Here is a 13,182-nt window from a genome sequence, read left to right as displayed (position 1 = left end):
GATACATGTGAAATAGACAAATTTTAATATGAAGAATCTGAAGAGATCATCCAATTCTCAGGCATGAGAAAGATGACCCTTCTCCCTTTCTAACACTGTAACTCATGTCTTCACGCATCCATCCATCCAAGGTTTGCTGTGATGTTTAAATGTATTTTTAAAGTATAAAAGAAATATAATAGACCCGAGATAACTAATTCCCATTTTCCCCCTATTCCTTTCCCCCAACTTACCCCCACTTTACCCAGAACTCTCCTCTCCTTGAAAACAAATTTTGAAGAATGCCCTTGAGGGATGTGTAATACCCTATTGATTGCTAAATTGACCTTTGAAACATTTTTTAAAGACTATGTGGACACATACCCTTTGTTCTCATGGCTTTTCATCTTCACATGAGTATGACCAGTAATACTTAACCATCTAAAGTTTAAACCTTCTCTGAGGATTAAGTTGAAGGCTTGAAAGTCTTCTTTTAGAAGATAAAAGACAACAGTCTCCTGCATATAATGTCCCTCTTCCATCAAGCATTTTTTATAAGAACGTTAACATCCTCAAGTTTAGTAGAAACAATTTGATTCAAAGGAGAATTGATTTCTGCAGATGGCCCTCAAATTCTGTTGCAGCTTTGGAAACATTCTTCCTAAGTAACCAAAAATGACTAGTCTAATGTGAAAAAATTAGAATTCAGTTTTGCCACAGAAAAATGTAGCAAGAGCCAAGATCTTACATTTCTGCAGAACTGGAATTGAGAAAGAATAGCAGGTCAAATTAGGGCGCCACATTAAAATATTTCTCAATTGTGTGGTAGCTCATATAATTGTTGGCAACTATTTGCTCCCTACCCTGCGAGAGAATTACACATCTTTGTTGTTTGCCCTGATTCCTGTAAGACGGAGCAAATCTCACTGCCCATAGTCAGACTTAGCCATGGACTTGATTGGCCAGTAAACATCAGCAGAAATGACAGTGTGCTTACTCCATGCAGGAGCTTGTTTAAGAGGCCTGCTCTTGCTTTTTAATCTCTACCTAAAGAATAGCAGATCCTTGATGGAATGCTCCATTAGCCTGGATTCCAAAAGGAAGACTCATGGAAAAGAGCCATATGGAACCTAGCCTTGGCCACAGCTGCAGCTGGAGGCAACCAACAGCAACAGGGGCAAGCTTCAACCTGTGCACGGAGGACATGCATGTTATTTGCCACTGAGATTTGGGGGGTGCTTTTCATCACAGAACAGATGATTAATACAACAAACAAATCATGATGTGTTTATCCCAAGAATGGGGAGACTAGGTTTCTGTGCTCTACAAAAAGGAAAAAGAAATGAACATTTATAGAAACTTTGTTCAAGGCCAACTACTGTTCTAGGAGTTTCACAAAATTATCCACCAACCAGATGCCCAGAAAAACCTCTTGGGTCTCATCTATGACCTCTAAGTAAGTTTCCAGAGCTGGCATTCTATTATGAGTTGCTTACTGAAGCCATTCAGAAAAGTAAGATTCACTATATAATTTACAGTCACTACATTTCAAGAGAGTAGATATCTGGCCAAGATTAATCCCTGTTTTTTTCATAATATGACTGATGTTTTAATGTACCACCAATTATTAGCATGATTTTTCAGAGAAAATCCAGTTCACTAATATTTGAAACTTTTTATTTCAAACCCATTTTTATTTCCTATATTCACCTACTTGTTACCTAACTACCAAAAATATTAGATTCTTTCATTTTTAAGAGCAATGTCCACTTAAATTTTAGCTTCCTTTTATACTGCCATCAATTTCATTAAGATGCCTATAAACATAATGATAATAATGTGAATCTCACCAATAATTTATCTGTTCCAAAAGTTTGTAAGTGATAATCGAGATATCACCAAAAGATTTCAAGTCATCAGAGTCTAGTATTATTAAAGATCAATACCATCACCATTAATGAGACACAGGTACTGTTCTGGGAAAGGATATATATCTGGAGTTTGATAAATGGACTTCAAACAAACAGCCGAAATAATTTATCCAGGCTAAAAGAAAGCTTTTAAAGGCCGGCAAAGTCAAATATAATATTCTAAAACAAAATTTTCCTATGCCTCTTCTGATTTGAAAAAAAAAATTGTAGAGAGATACCAATATACATCCTCTAGTGATGTTAATATTTTTAACCATTTTTATTCAACATTTTCACTATATGCCTGTTGGATAGAAAATATATCTATAAACGTGCCAATCTTTTTAGTTCTAGGCAAAGAATAAGATGTTGGGTGAAAATTAGAAAAATATATGAAGGCTATTTTTTTCCCAAAGTACCTTATTAAAATTCACTATGAACACTCATGCACTGTTATATCTGCATATGAAATAAAGGCACAGACTAGAAAATAAAAGAGGTAAGTTTAGGTAAGGGGATTATGGGTGATTTGGTTTATTTACCTTTTATTTTTATAATAATGTTTTTTTTTTTATTTTTTTTTTAACGTTTATTTATTTTTGAGACAGAGAGAGACAGAGCATGAACAGGGGAGAGGAGAGAGAGACGGAGACACAGAATCGGAAGCAGGCTCCAGGCTCTGAGCCATCGGCCCAGAGCCCGACGCGGGGCTCGAACTCACGGACCGTGAGATCGTGACCTGAGCTGAAGTCGGACGCTTAACCGACTGAGCCACCCAGGCGCCCTTATAATAATGTTTTTAAACAGTTACAAATAAATGCTGCTACTAGAATCTTATTATATGTTAATTTTAATATCCTATCTATATATGTTAATTTTAGTAAATCTAAGCAATCCATGCTTTTTTCAGAAAACATATACATCACAAGGAAATAAAAAAGAAAACAAAAAGCATCCATAATCCTACAAAAATTCTAAATTCTTTGAGTCTTTTGTGTCTGTGCATATTTATATGAATAGAGGAAAGAAACAAGAGTTCCACTTCAAGGAAAGAATGATGCATAGTGTCAAAACACCCATCCTATTGAGAACAGCTAAAAGATGGACAGTGTTTTAAAATATATACTTGAGGGGCACCTGAATGGCTCAGTCGGCTGAGCGTCCATCTGACTCTTGTTTTCAGCTCAGGTCGTAATCTCACAGTTCGTGAGTTTGAGCCCCGTGTCAGGCTCTATGCTGACATTGAGGAGCCTGCTTGGGATTCTTTCTCTCTCCCTCTCTCTCTACTTCTCCCCCACTAATGCTCACCTTCTCTTTCTCTTCCTCGCTCTCTCTCTCTCCCTCTCAAAATAAATAAATAAACTTTAAAAAAAATAAAATATATATTTCAAATATACGTTGGCCTCAAAGAACTACCAAGACAGTGAGAAGAGGTGAGACAAGATTTAAGAGAAGAGGGAAACCAAGAGGGGTAATCCAGAACTTAGGGCACTTTTCCCCTTGAGGCAAACTGCCAGTTATGAAAATGAAAAACAACAAATGACAGGCTAAGAAAGTGAGCACAATAAAATAAAAACTTGAGTACACGGCATCAGAACAAGGAGGGACTTAGTAAATACCCTGTACTTTAAGTGAGATTCTGAAAGGGCTTAAGAGGAATTAGGAACAGAACAGCCCTCACAAGAACTGAAGCTCAGATTTGAATCTGGTCTCAGTTTCTGATGGGATGAGATTGATTCTGTTCAAATGAACTGTATACAAGAGCCGGAGGAAATCTTCCCAGGACAAAAAACATTACCTAGAGCCCAAAATTATCTCTAAAAATTTTTTTTCCCAATATACGAAATTTATTGTCAAATTGGTTTCCATACAACACCCAGTGCTCATCACATAAGGTGCCCCCCTCAATACCCATCACCCACCCTCCCCTCCCTCCCACCCCCCATCAACCCTGTTTGTTCTCAGTTTTTAAGAGTCTCTTATGCTTTGGCTCTCTCCCACTCTAACCTTTTTTTTTTTTTCCTTCCCCTCCCCCATGGGTTTCTGTTAAGTTTCCCAGGATCCACATAAGAGTGGAAACATATGGTATCTGTCTTTCTCTGTATGACTTATTTCACTTAGCATAACACTCTCCAGTTCCATCCACGTTGCTACAAAGGGCCATATTTCATTCTTTCTCATTGCCACGTAGTACCCCATTGTGTATATAAACCACAATTTCTTTACCTAAAATTTTTCATAAACAATGCCTGGCCTTCAAGGAAGGAAGGAAGGAAGGAAGGAAGGAAGGAAGGGAGGGAGGAAGGAAGGAAGGAAGGAAGGGAGGGAGGGAGGGAGGGAGGGAGGGAGAGAGAGAGAGACAAAGAAAGAAAGAAAGGAAGGAAGGAAGGAAGGCAGGAAGGAAGGAAGGAAGGAGGGAGGGAAGGAGGGAGGGAGGGAAGGAAGGAAGGAAGGAGGGAGGGAGGGAGGGAAGGAGGGAGGGAGGGAGGGAAGGAAGGAGGGAGGGAGGGAAGGAAGGAAGGAAGGAAGGAAGGAAGGAAGGAAGGAAGGAAGGAAGGAAGGAAGGAAGGAAAAGCAAGCAAGCACAGGGCACCTGGGTGGGTCAGTCAGTTAAGCATCCAAACTCTTGGTTTTGGCTCGGGTCATGATCTCACGGTTCATGGGTTCAAACTCCACGTTGGTTGGGCTCTGTGCTGACAGCTCAGAGCCCGGAGACTGCTTCAGATTCTCTGTCTCCCTCTCTCTCTGCCACTCCCCTGCTTGTCTCTCTCTCTCTCAAAAATGAATAAACATTTTTAAAAAAGGAAGAAAGCATGTAAGAGGGTAAGATTTATCTGCAAATCAACAAAAAAACACAATGGAAATAAACTCACAAGTGATACAAATATTGAAGTATCAAAGACTAGATAAACTATTATTATGTTCAATCAATAACTGATGGATAAAGATGGAGAATTTCAGAGAACTGGAAAGCAGAAAATAAATCAAACAGAGTCTAAAATTAGAAAATAAAACATGGTAAATTGACAACAGGAAATTACATGCAACTGAAAACACAATTAGTGAAGAGGTCATCAGAGGGGAATATATACCCTGAAGCATGGAAAATCAAAATGAAAAAATTGAGAAATGATCCTAAAAGGCATAAGGGATAAGGAGAAAGTGTCCGAGCATAAGAGAAAATAAAGCAGAAGGGATATTTGAAGAAATAATGGCAAAACTTTTCCCCCCCAAAATGTCAAAACACCAATAAGTGCTACAAACTCCAAGAAGAGTAAATACAAAAAAAACCACACCTGAGCACACCATCGTCAGACTACTGAAAAACAAAGAGAAAGAGAAAAAGCTTCAAATCCATTGGAGGAAAAGAGATGTATTACCTTTAGAAGAACAACTGAGGCACCTGGGTGGCGTTGAACTCTTGATTTCAGCTCAGGTCATGATCTCATGGTTTGTGAGTTCAAGCACCGCATCTAACTCTGTGCTGACAGTGTGGAGACTGCTTGGGATTCTCTCTCTCCCTCTCTCTCTCCCCTGCTCGTGCTCTCTCTCTCAAAAAAAAAAAAAAAAATTAAAAGAACAACACTAAAACCATCAGCTGATTGTTCAACAAGGAAAAAAAACAAGAAGACAATGTAATGATATCCTCAAAGTGCTAAAAACAAAACAACAAAACACCTGCCTACACAGAATTATTTATCCACCAAAAATATCCTTCAAAGTTTAAGACAAATACATTTAATACAAAAACTGAGAGGATGTGTGACTGGCACAAATGCACTCATGGAAATACAAAAGGGAGTGCTTCAAGAGAAAGAAAAATCATCCCAGAAAGAAGCACTAAGATACAGAACAGAATGCAGAACAATGGAAAGGGTAAAGTATGTCAGTACATTTAAGTAAATATTGACTAGAAAATAACAGGAACAATATCATCTGGAGTTTAAAAGATATCATTAATAACCTTGACATTAGCAGCACATAAGACATGAGGGGGCTACTCTGCCCTCTTTGCATTTCCCAGAACTAGTAAAGGTAGTACTACATACAATACTTGAATAAATATTTTATTAACAGAAAGATGGTAAGAAAAAAGAACATAGACTAGTAGGACAAATAAGTATTAAGATAGCTTTATACCAAATATATAATTAATACACTGAATGTGAATAGATCAAATACATAATTTTAGAAAAACTGTCAAACTATCATCACAAATAAGCAACTCAATTACATAGAAAAGATACACCATCAATAGGTGAGGTTGGGAACAAAAGGATGGAAAATCATATACGCCATGCAAACACTCACTAAAAGAAGGCTGGTATATCTTCACTACTGTAAGATACAGCAGATTTAAAGGCAAGAAACATTACTCTTCATATTACAAATTTTATCATCAATTTTTTTGGATGTTTTATGATGGCAAAAGCATAGATCTAAAGGGAAAATACAATGCCTAAATTTGTATGATGAATCTAAAAATACTACGTAAAGCCAAAAACTGGCAGAAATAGAAGAATAGAAAAATCCACATCATGGTTAGAGACTTTAACACATTCTTCTCAGTAACTGAGAGAAAAAGCAAATATATCATCAGTAAGGATACAGAGCAAGATTAACAAAGGACTTAGTGGACAGACAGACAACAGAGCACCAACTAGTGTCAACTACACATTCTTCTCAAATACCACAGGATATTTACCAAATAATCTCAGATCTGGGTCAAAAATCAAGTTCCAACCAATTTTAGAAGATTTAAGTAACACATGTCATGTCCTGACTAACCACAGTGGAATTAAAACTAATAATTAATACCAAAAAGATAACTAAAAAAATCCCCATATGTTTGGACATTAACCAATGCTGTTCTAAATAGTTCATGGGTTAAAGAAGATAATGAAAATGAGAACTATTTGAGATGAATGACAATTTTTTTAATCGCATATTCATTTTTTCCAGATGAAGAATTAATGTCACACTTAGAAGGACATTTATGGCCTTATGTGCATATAGGAAAATTGAGAAAGGCTAAAAGAAGAGGAGGAGGAGGGAGGAGGAGAAGGAGGAGGAGGAAGAAGAAGAAGAAAAAGGACATCAACTACAGTCTCTACAGACATTAAAACATAAGGAAATATTAACAACTTTATGCCAAAAAATTTGACATAATAAATTAAGTGGACTAATTCCTAGAAAAATATAACTTAGCAAAAGTATCAGAAAATCTGATGAGTCCTATAACTATTAGAGAAACTGAATACAGCCTGGTATTTTTTCCATACAGCAATATATTATAAACATTTCCTTATGTCATTAAGTATCCTTGTTCAGTGACAGAGGACATTTATTACAGTATAGTTATAAGATTGGGGTTTCATTTAAGCTTTATTAATTCTTAACCATGTGACCTTTGATAAGTTATTTAACCTCTTATACTACAATTTTTAAAATTATGACCTAATAGGTGAGACATTACATTTACTTAGTACAATGTCTTGAATCTAGTAAATGTTTGATAATGATGGCAATGAATATGTTTAATGACTGCATGGTAGCCTTTTTTCCCCTCTTACAAATGTTGCAAGAAATCCTTATCTACTTTTACACACATCCCTAGTTTCCTTAGAGTAAAATCCTGGACATGAAATTAATGGATCAAGAGATTCATGACACATACGGTCCAACTGTCCTTCAGAAAAGCTGAATCCGCTTACACTTCCACAAACAGTAAAAAAAAAAAAAAAAAAAAAAGTACTCATTTTCCTACACCCTTGGCCATGTGGATATTATCCTTTTTTACTTTTGCCAATTTGGTAGGACAAAGTGGCTGATCAGTATTAGATTCATTTTGGATTATATTTATTATTTAGTAAGGATGAACACTTATTAGATCTATTGACATCTGAAACTGTCCCTGCATAAATGGCCATTTCATACCTTTTACCAGAGCAGAAGGAAAAAAGGAAAACTGGGGCACATCACACAGTAATGGCAGTCAAGCAGTTCCAAAGCAAATACCTGTTGGTTTGCACACGGAGGGTAAGGAGAGACAGGAGAGACAGGCCACTGCAGTTTGGCAGATGGCATGTTTAAAAAGCAAGGGAACGTATTAGGAGGCTTGTCTTGGCTAGCTGCAAGACAGAGAGAGCTCCACACCTGCCCACCAGATTCTTAAATTTACATAGAGGCTTTAATGGGGTTCTGTCCCGTATAACACTTGATGTTCCCAACAGCACCTTACTCTCTCAAGCCTGCAGCCTTGAAAAGGGCTCCTGCTGTGGGAAGTACGGGCAGAATGTACATGCCAGGGAAAGGGGAGGGAGGGAGTGAGGAGCCTAAGATAGCCCACATCCAGCTCCAGGGTCAGCCAGCAGTCATGATGACCTTCTCCAACAATACCATCCAAAATATTTTAGATAGTGTTTCCTTTCTAGGGACCCTAAAAGTTTTTGCACGTAGGTCGCCTTCTTGACAGCCCTTCTTTCTTCCATTTTTCCTCTGGGATATTTGTAGTATTTCAGACTGACATTACAAGAGTTTGTTGCTCACCTTTTAATTCTGTTTAGGTTTATTTACTTTCATTGTCATTTAATAAGGAAAGTAGTAAGGCCATGGATTTGTCTCGGCAGTTTTGGTCATATCCTGTGGGTTCTTACAGGGAGTTTTTTCATTGTCAATTTTTTTGCATCTGCAATGTATTTTTCTTAGTATATGGATTTAGTACATAAATATAGAAGAGAAAACAAAATCAGGACAGCACAATTACCAACTCACATTATCTGTTAGGTTTTGTTTCTTGGATTAATTATAGAATATTAAACAAAGAACATAAAAACCATACCACGAGGATATTCTCAACTAGAATAACTGAGTTTTTTCCAATTCAAAGGTTAAAGCAAAAATAAGGGAGCAGGGAGGGTATATAGATTCTAAAAGGCAAAGATTATACATATTCACTGTCAGAAGTGGTATGTAGTTGAAATGATATTGCACCCATGATCAGATAATGCTTTAACATGCCAGATGCAATCCATAACACACAGGTCTCAGGAAATGAGATGCCAGGCTGCAGATACACAGGCTGTACTTGAGTCGTCCGCGATTTCAGGCAAAAAACGTATCACCACAACAAACTTCCCTGAGGTCTGTTTTACTAGGACCAGAAATTACCTTCATTAACAGTATATGCAGCATTGTTTATACTGTAGCATTGACAGTTTAGAAATTATTGACATTTCCAAAAGAGCCATCTAAGAAGAGATTTTGAAATCATTTGAATTGAGGACAGCCCATGGCTTCTTGTCAAATGAAGCTCCTATTAAATACAAGAAAACCCAAAACAAGGCCTGTAAGGATGCAAAACTTACTGAACTGATGCTGAGGCACTGACTGAACCAAGGTACTTATTGGAATTTTACATTAAACATTTTCAGGTGAAAGCTGCATATAAAATCTGTGCAAAATATGAGAAAAATAGGCAACCCTGATTTTGCTCAATCATATTTGTCAATGTTTATCAAAAAGATTCAAGTTATGCCCCACCCAAGGGGGTACAGTATTCTTTCTTTTCCAGGGCGGATACGTTCTGAGACCCCCCACTGGGTTCCTGAAACCCCCCAATAGTACCAAATCCTATATATATATTGTTTTTTCCTATACAAACATACCTATGATAGAGTTAAATTTACAAATTAGGCATAGTCAGAGACTAACAATAACTAACGATAAAATATAACACCCATAACAACATACTGTTGGGTCTCCTGGGTGGCTCAGTCGGTTCAATGTCAGACTCTCCATTTCCGCTCACGTCACTCGCCATCTCACGTTTCCTGAACTGGAGCCCCACATAGGGCTCTGCACTGAGAGCACCGAGCCTGCTTGGGGTTCGTTCTCTCTCTCTCTCTCTCTCTCTCTCTCTCTCTCTCTCTCTCTCTCTCTCTCTCTCTCCCCGCTCCTCCCTCTCTCTCACACACAAAATAAACACTTAAAAAAAACCAATATCCTGTTACACTATACGCTTAAAATATACACTTAAAACAATAAAAGTTATGTGAATGTGGTCTCTCTCTCTCTCTCTATCTCTCTCTCTCTCTCAAAATACCTTATTGTACTTCACTCACCCTCCTTGCGATGACGTGGAGATGATAAGCCCAAGTGACGAGACGAAGCGCTGAAATGCCGTGAGTGACGCCATAATTGTGACGTCACTTGACGCTACGTCAGAAGGAGGAGCATCTGCTTCCAGACCAGGGAGGAGGGCCGAACCGAGCGGAAAACCTTGGAAGGCGAAACCATGGATAAGGGGGACCACTGTAGAGTACAGCTGTAAGAGCTTGGCAAAGGAAAGCACCAAACAACAGACAAAATACACAGCTGCAAAAGGGAGATTGATTCTAGCCTCTGTTTTGGCACAAGTGACCCTGTTCCCATCAGAAGCATCACTAGAAGAGTCTGAGTCACTGGTTTTTTTTTCAAATGCCACAGAGAATTTCTTTTTTTTTTTATTTTTTAATGTTTCTTTTTTTGTTTATTTATTTTTGAGAGAGAGAGAGACAGAGACAGAGCACGAGCAGGGAAGGGGCAGAGAGAGAGGGAGACACAGAATCCGAAGCAGGCTCCAGGCTCTGAGCTGTCAGCACAGAGCCTGATGCGGGACTCGAACTCACGTACCGTGAGATCATGCCCTGAGCTGAAGTCGGATTTTCAACCAACTGAGCTACCCAGGAGCCCCAAGAATTTCTTAACATCAGCATTTTACAAACTGACTTCCCAAAGAATCCTTATAACCCAGTGCACATTTAACATTGGCCCGGAAAACACCATTTGGTATATATTTTATAGAAGAATGTTTATTGACATGCATATATTTCCAAGTAGTCCAACACTATGTATAAGATAGTAAAATTGTGTTATTATATATTGATACATTATTTATCTAATTATTTATATATCTAAATATATGTAAAATATATAGTATATATTTTGTTATACACACATACACAATTTCTTCATTATTCTTAGATTCCATATATGCAAATTTGTCTATTTGCCAAAATGTACTTGTAACACCAAAATTATTACTAAGGGAACTCTTGCAGTCATTCACTGACCTTCAAAAAGGGAGGAAAATCTTGAGTTGCCCAACATTTATGTTGTCAATTGAGGTTAAACAGGCGATCATGGTTTACTTAGTGCCATCTTTTTCACATCTCTGTGCTTTTCACATTTTTCACATTTTTGTTGGTGATTTTACATGGATCCCAGACATAGGGCTAAAGTGCTGTCTAGTGTTCCTAAGTGCAAGAAGGCTGTGATGTGCCTGATGCAGAAAAGCATGTATTAAACAAGCTTCATTCAGGCATTAGTTATAATGCTGCTAGCTTTGAGTTCAATATTAATAAACCAGCAATGATATTAAATAGTGTCTCTAAATAGAAACACATATAAAACAAGGTTATATATTGATCAGTTGACAAAAAATGTGACCAGAGGCTCATAGGAACCTAACCCTGAATCTGCCCTAGGGGCAATGATGCAGTATTAATTCTGTTCAAAGCAAGTTTATAGAATATAACTACCAGCAGATAACAAGAATGACATAGATAGATAGATAGATAGATAGATAGATAGATAACAAACTTTAGGAAATTTTTTAAAATGTTTATTTTAGAGAGAGACAGAACACAAGCAGGGGAGGGGCAGAGAGAGAGAGGGAGACACAGAATCCAAAGCAGGCTCCAGGCTCTGAGCTGTTAGCACATAGCCCCACATGGGCCTTGAACTCATAAACCGTGATATCAAGACCTGAGCCGAAGTCAGACACTTAAACAACTGAGCCACCCAGGTGCTCCTGGAACTTTAATCCTTTAAGCTAGAGAAATGAGCCTGAATAAGATCCATGTCTGATAGCTATTCATTTTTTCAATGAATGAATATTGGAGATAAAAGTGGTGCACAAATATGGACATTGCCATGACTTTCTGGACATTTGTGGTCTAGCAGGGAAGGGCCACCATTCATATATGTTATATGATGCACAACCTGACTAGAAAATACAAATGTAACCAAATAATCACATTAATGAATTAATAATCACAGACTTAGCTAAGTGCTCTGTGAGAGAAGAATATGGTTCTCTAACAAAGAAGTCACCCATAGAGTGCCTGGGTGGCTCACTTGGGTTAAGCATCCAACTCTTGATTTCAGCTCAGGGAATGATCTCACTGTTCGCGAATTCGAGCCCCATGTTGGGCTGTGCGCTGACTGTGCCAATCCTGCTTGAGATTGTCTCCCTCTCTCTTTCTCTGCCCCTGCCCTGCTTGTGCTCTCTCTCTCAAAAGTAACTATTTAAAAATATATATACATAAATAAAATTTTTAAGGAAGTCACCCAACTTAGATGGAAGGTAGGGGATGAGGAGAATATTCCAGTCAGAAAACATGGCTTGGGCAAAGCCTGATAGCAGGAGGAAGCATGACATTCTGTAGAAACTGTAAGAAGGACATTGTGCCCAAATCAAAAGAAAGACAAGTGGTCCAAAATAAAACTTGAGAGTCAGGCAGGGGGTGAACCATCCAAGGCCTTGTAAGCCAAGCTACAAAATGTTGGTTTTATTCTGAATGCAATGGGAAACCACTAATGGGGGATGATTAGATTATTTGCCTTAAAAAGTTGCCCTGGCTACAGTGCAGCCACGGTGGAAGGGGGTGGTCAAAATCAATGTAGGGAGAACAGTCAAATTATCATAACCTCCCTCAAGTGTCTCCTACAGTATAATTACAGCCTAGCAAACATATAGCTCTAAGTGTGCAGATTAGACCTTCCACAGGGGGAAGAATAATAAGATCAGCAAAACAAAAGAGCTTCGTATCTCTTATTCTAAAATTTATAAACCATGGGAATACTGTGACTTCTTTTCATTCCAAATATATACCTGAATTTCCTTTCACAGGCACGTTTAATCTTCTTTACTATGACTTCTCTTATTTTTCAAGAGGTACATTTGTGTCTCCATGCAAATGTATACTTCATCTTGTCATTACTCTCCTAATTGTGCAACGTCTGCTTCAGTCACCTTTTGAATGTGTGATATAAGTACTCTTATGAATACAAAGACTGCCTCCTCTGTGGGTCCCAAAACAACTTCTGAAAATGAAGGAGGTGGCAGGGAACCTCAAGTTATACTCAGTAATTATAGGTAACCCAGAAAACTCACGATGTAAAACATCTAGCTCTTTGCTGTGGATGCTCCCCTCACTTTTTCCTGTTTGCAGATTTTTAAATACATGGT

At 38.0% G+C, this 13,182-nt stretch overlaps 1 long non-coding RNA gene across 1 annotated transcript in view; it reads right to left on the bottom strand.

Annotated features, from left to right (window-relative positions):
- LOC122233219 overlaps nucleotides 1-10,155 on the bottom strand; it is an 82,452-nt gene extending 72,297 nt beyond the window's left edge. The window contains exon 1 of the long non-coding RNA XR_006210738.1: nucleotides 10,013-10,155. This is a non-coding gene — a long non-coding RNA (uncharacterized LOC122233219). The remainder of the gene's footprint in view (nucleotides 1-10,012) is intronic.
- Nucleotides 10,156-13,182: the final 3,027 nt, after the last annotated feature.

The sequence above is a fragment of the Panthera tigris genome, chromosome D4 (genome assembly GCF_018350195.1).
Source record: "Panthera tigris isolate Pti1 chromosome D4, P.tigris_Pti1_mat1.1, whole genome shotgun sequence".
Taxonomy (NCBI): domain Eukaryota; kingdom Metazoa; phylum Chordata; class Mammalia; order Carnivora; family Felidae; genus Panthera; species Panthera tigris.
Note: the sequence above shows the minus strand (reverse complement) of the source record. Positions and strands in the feature narration are given on the sequence as shown.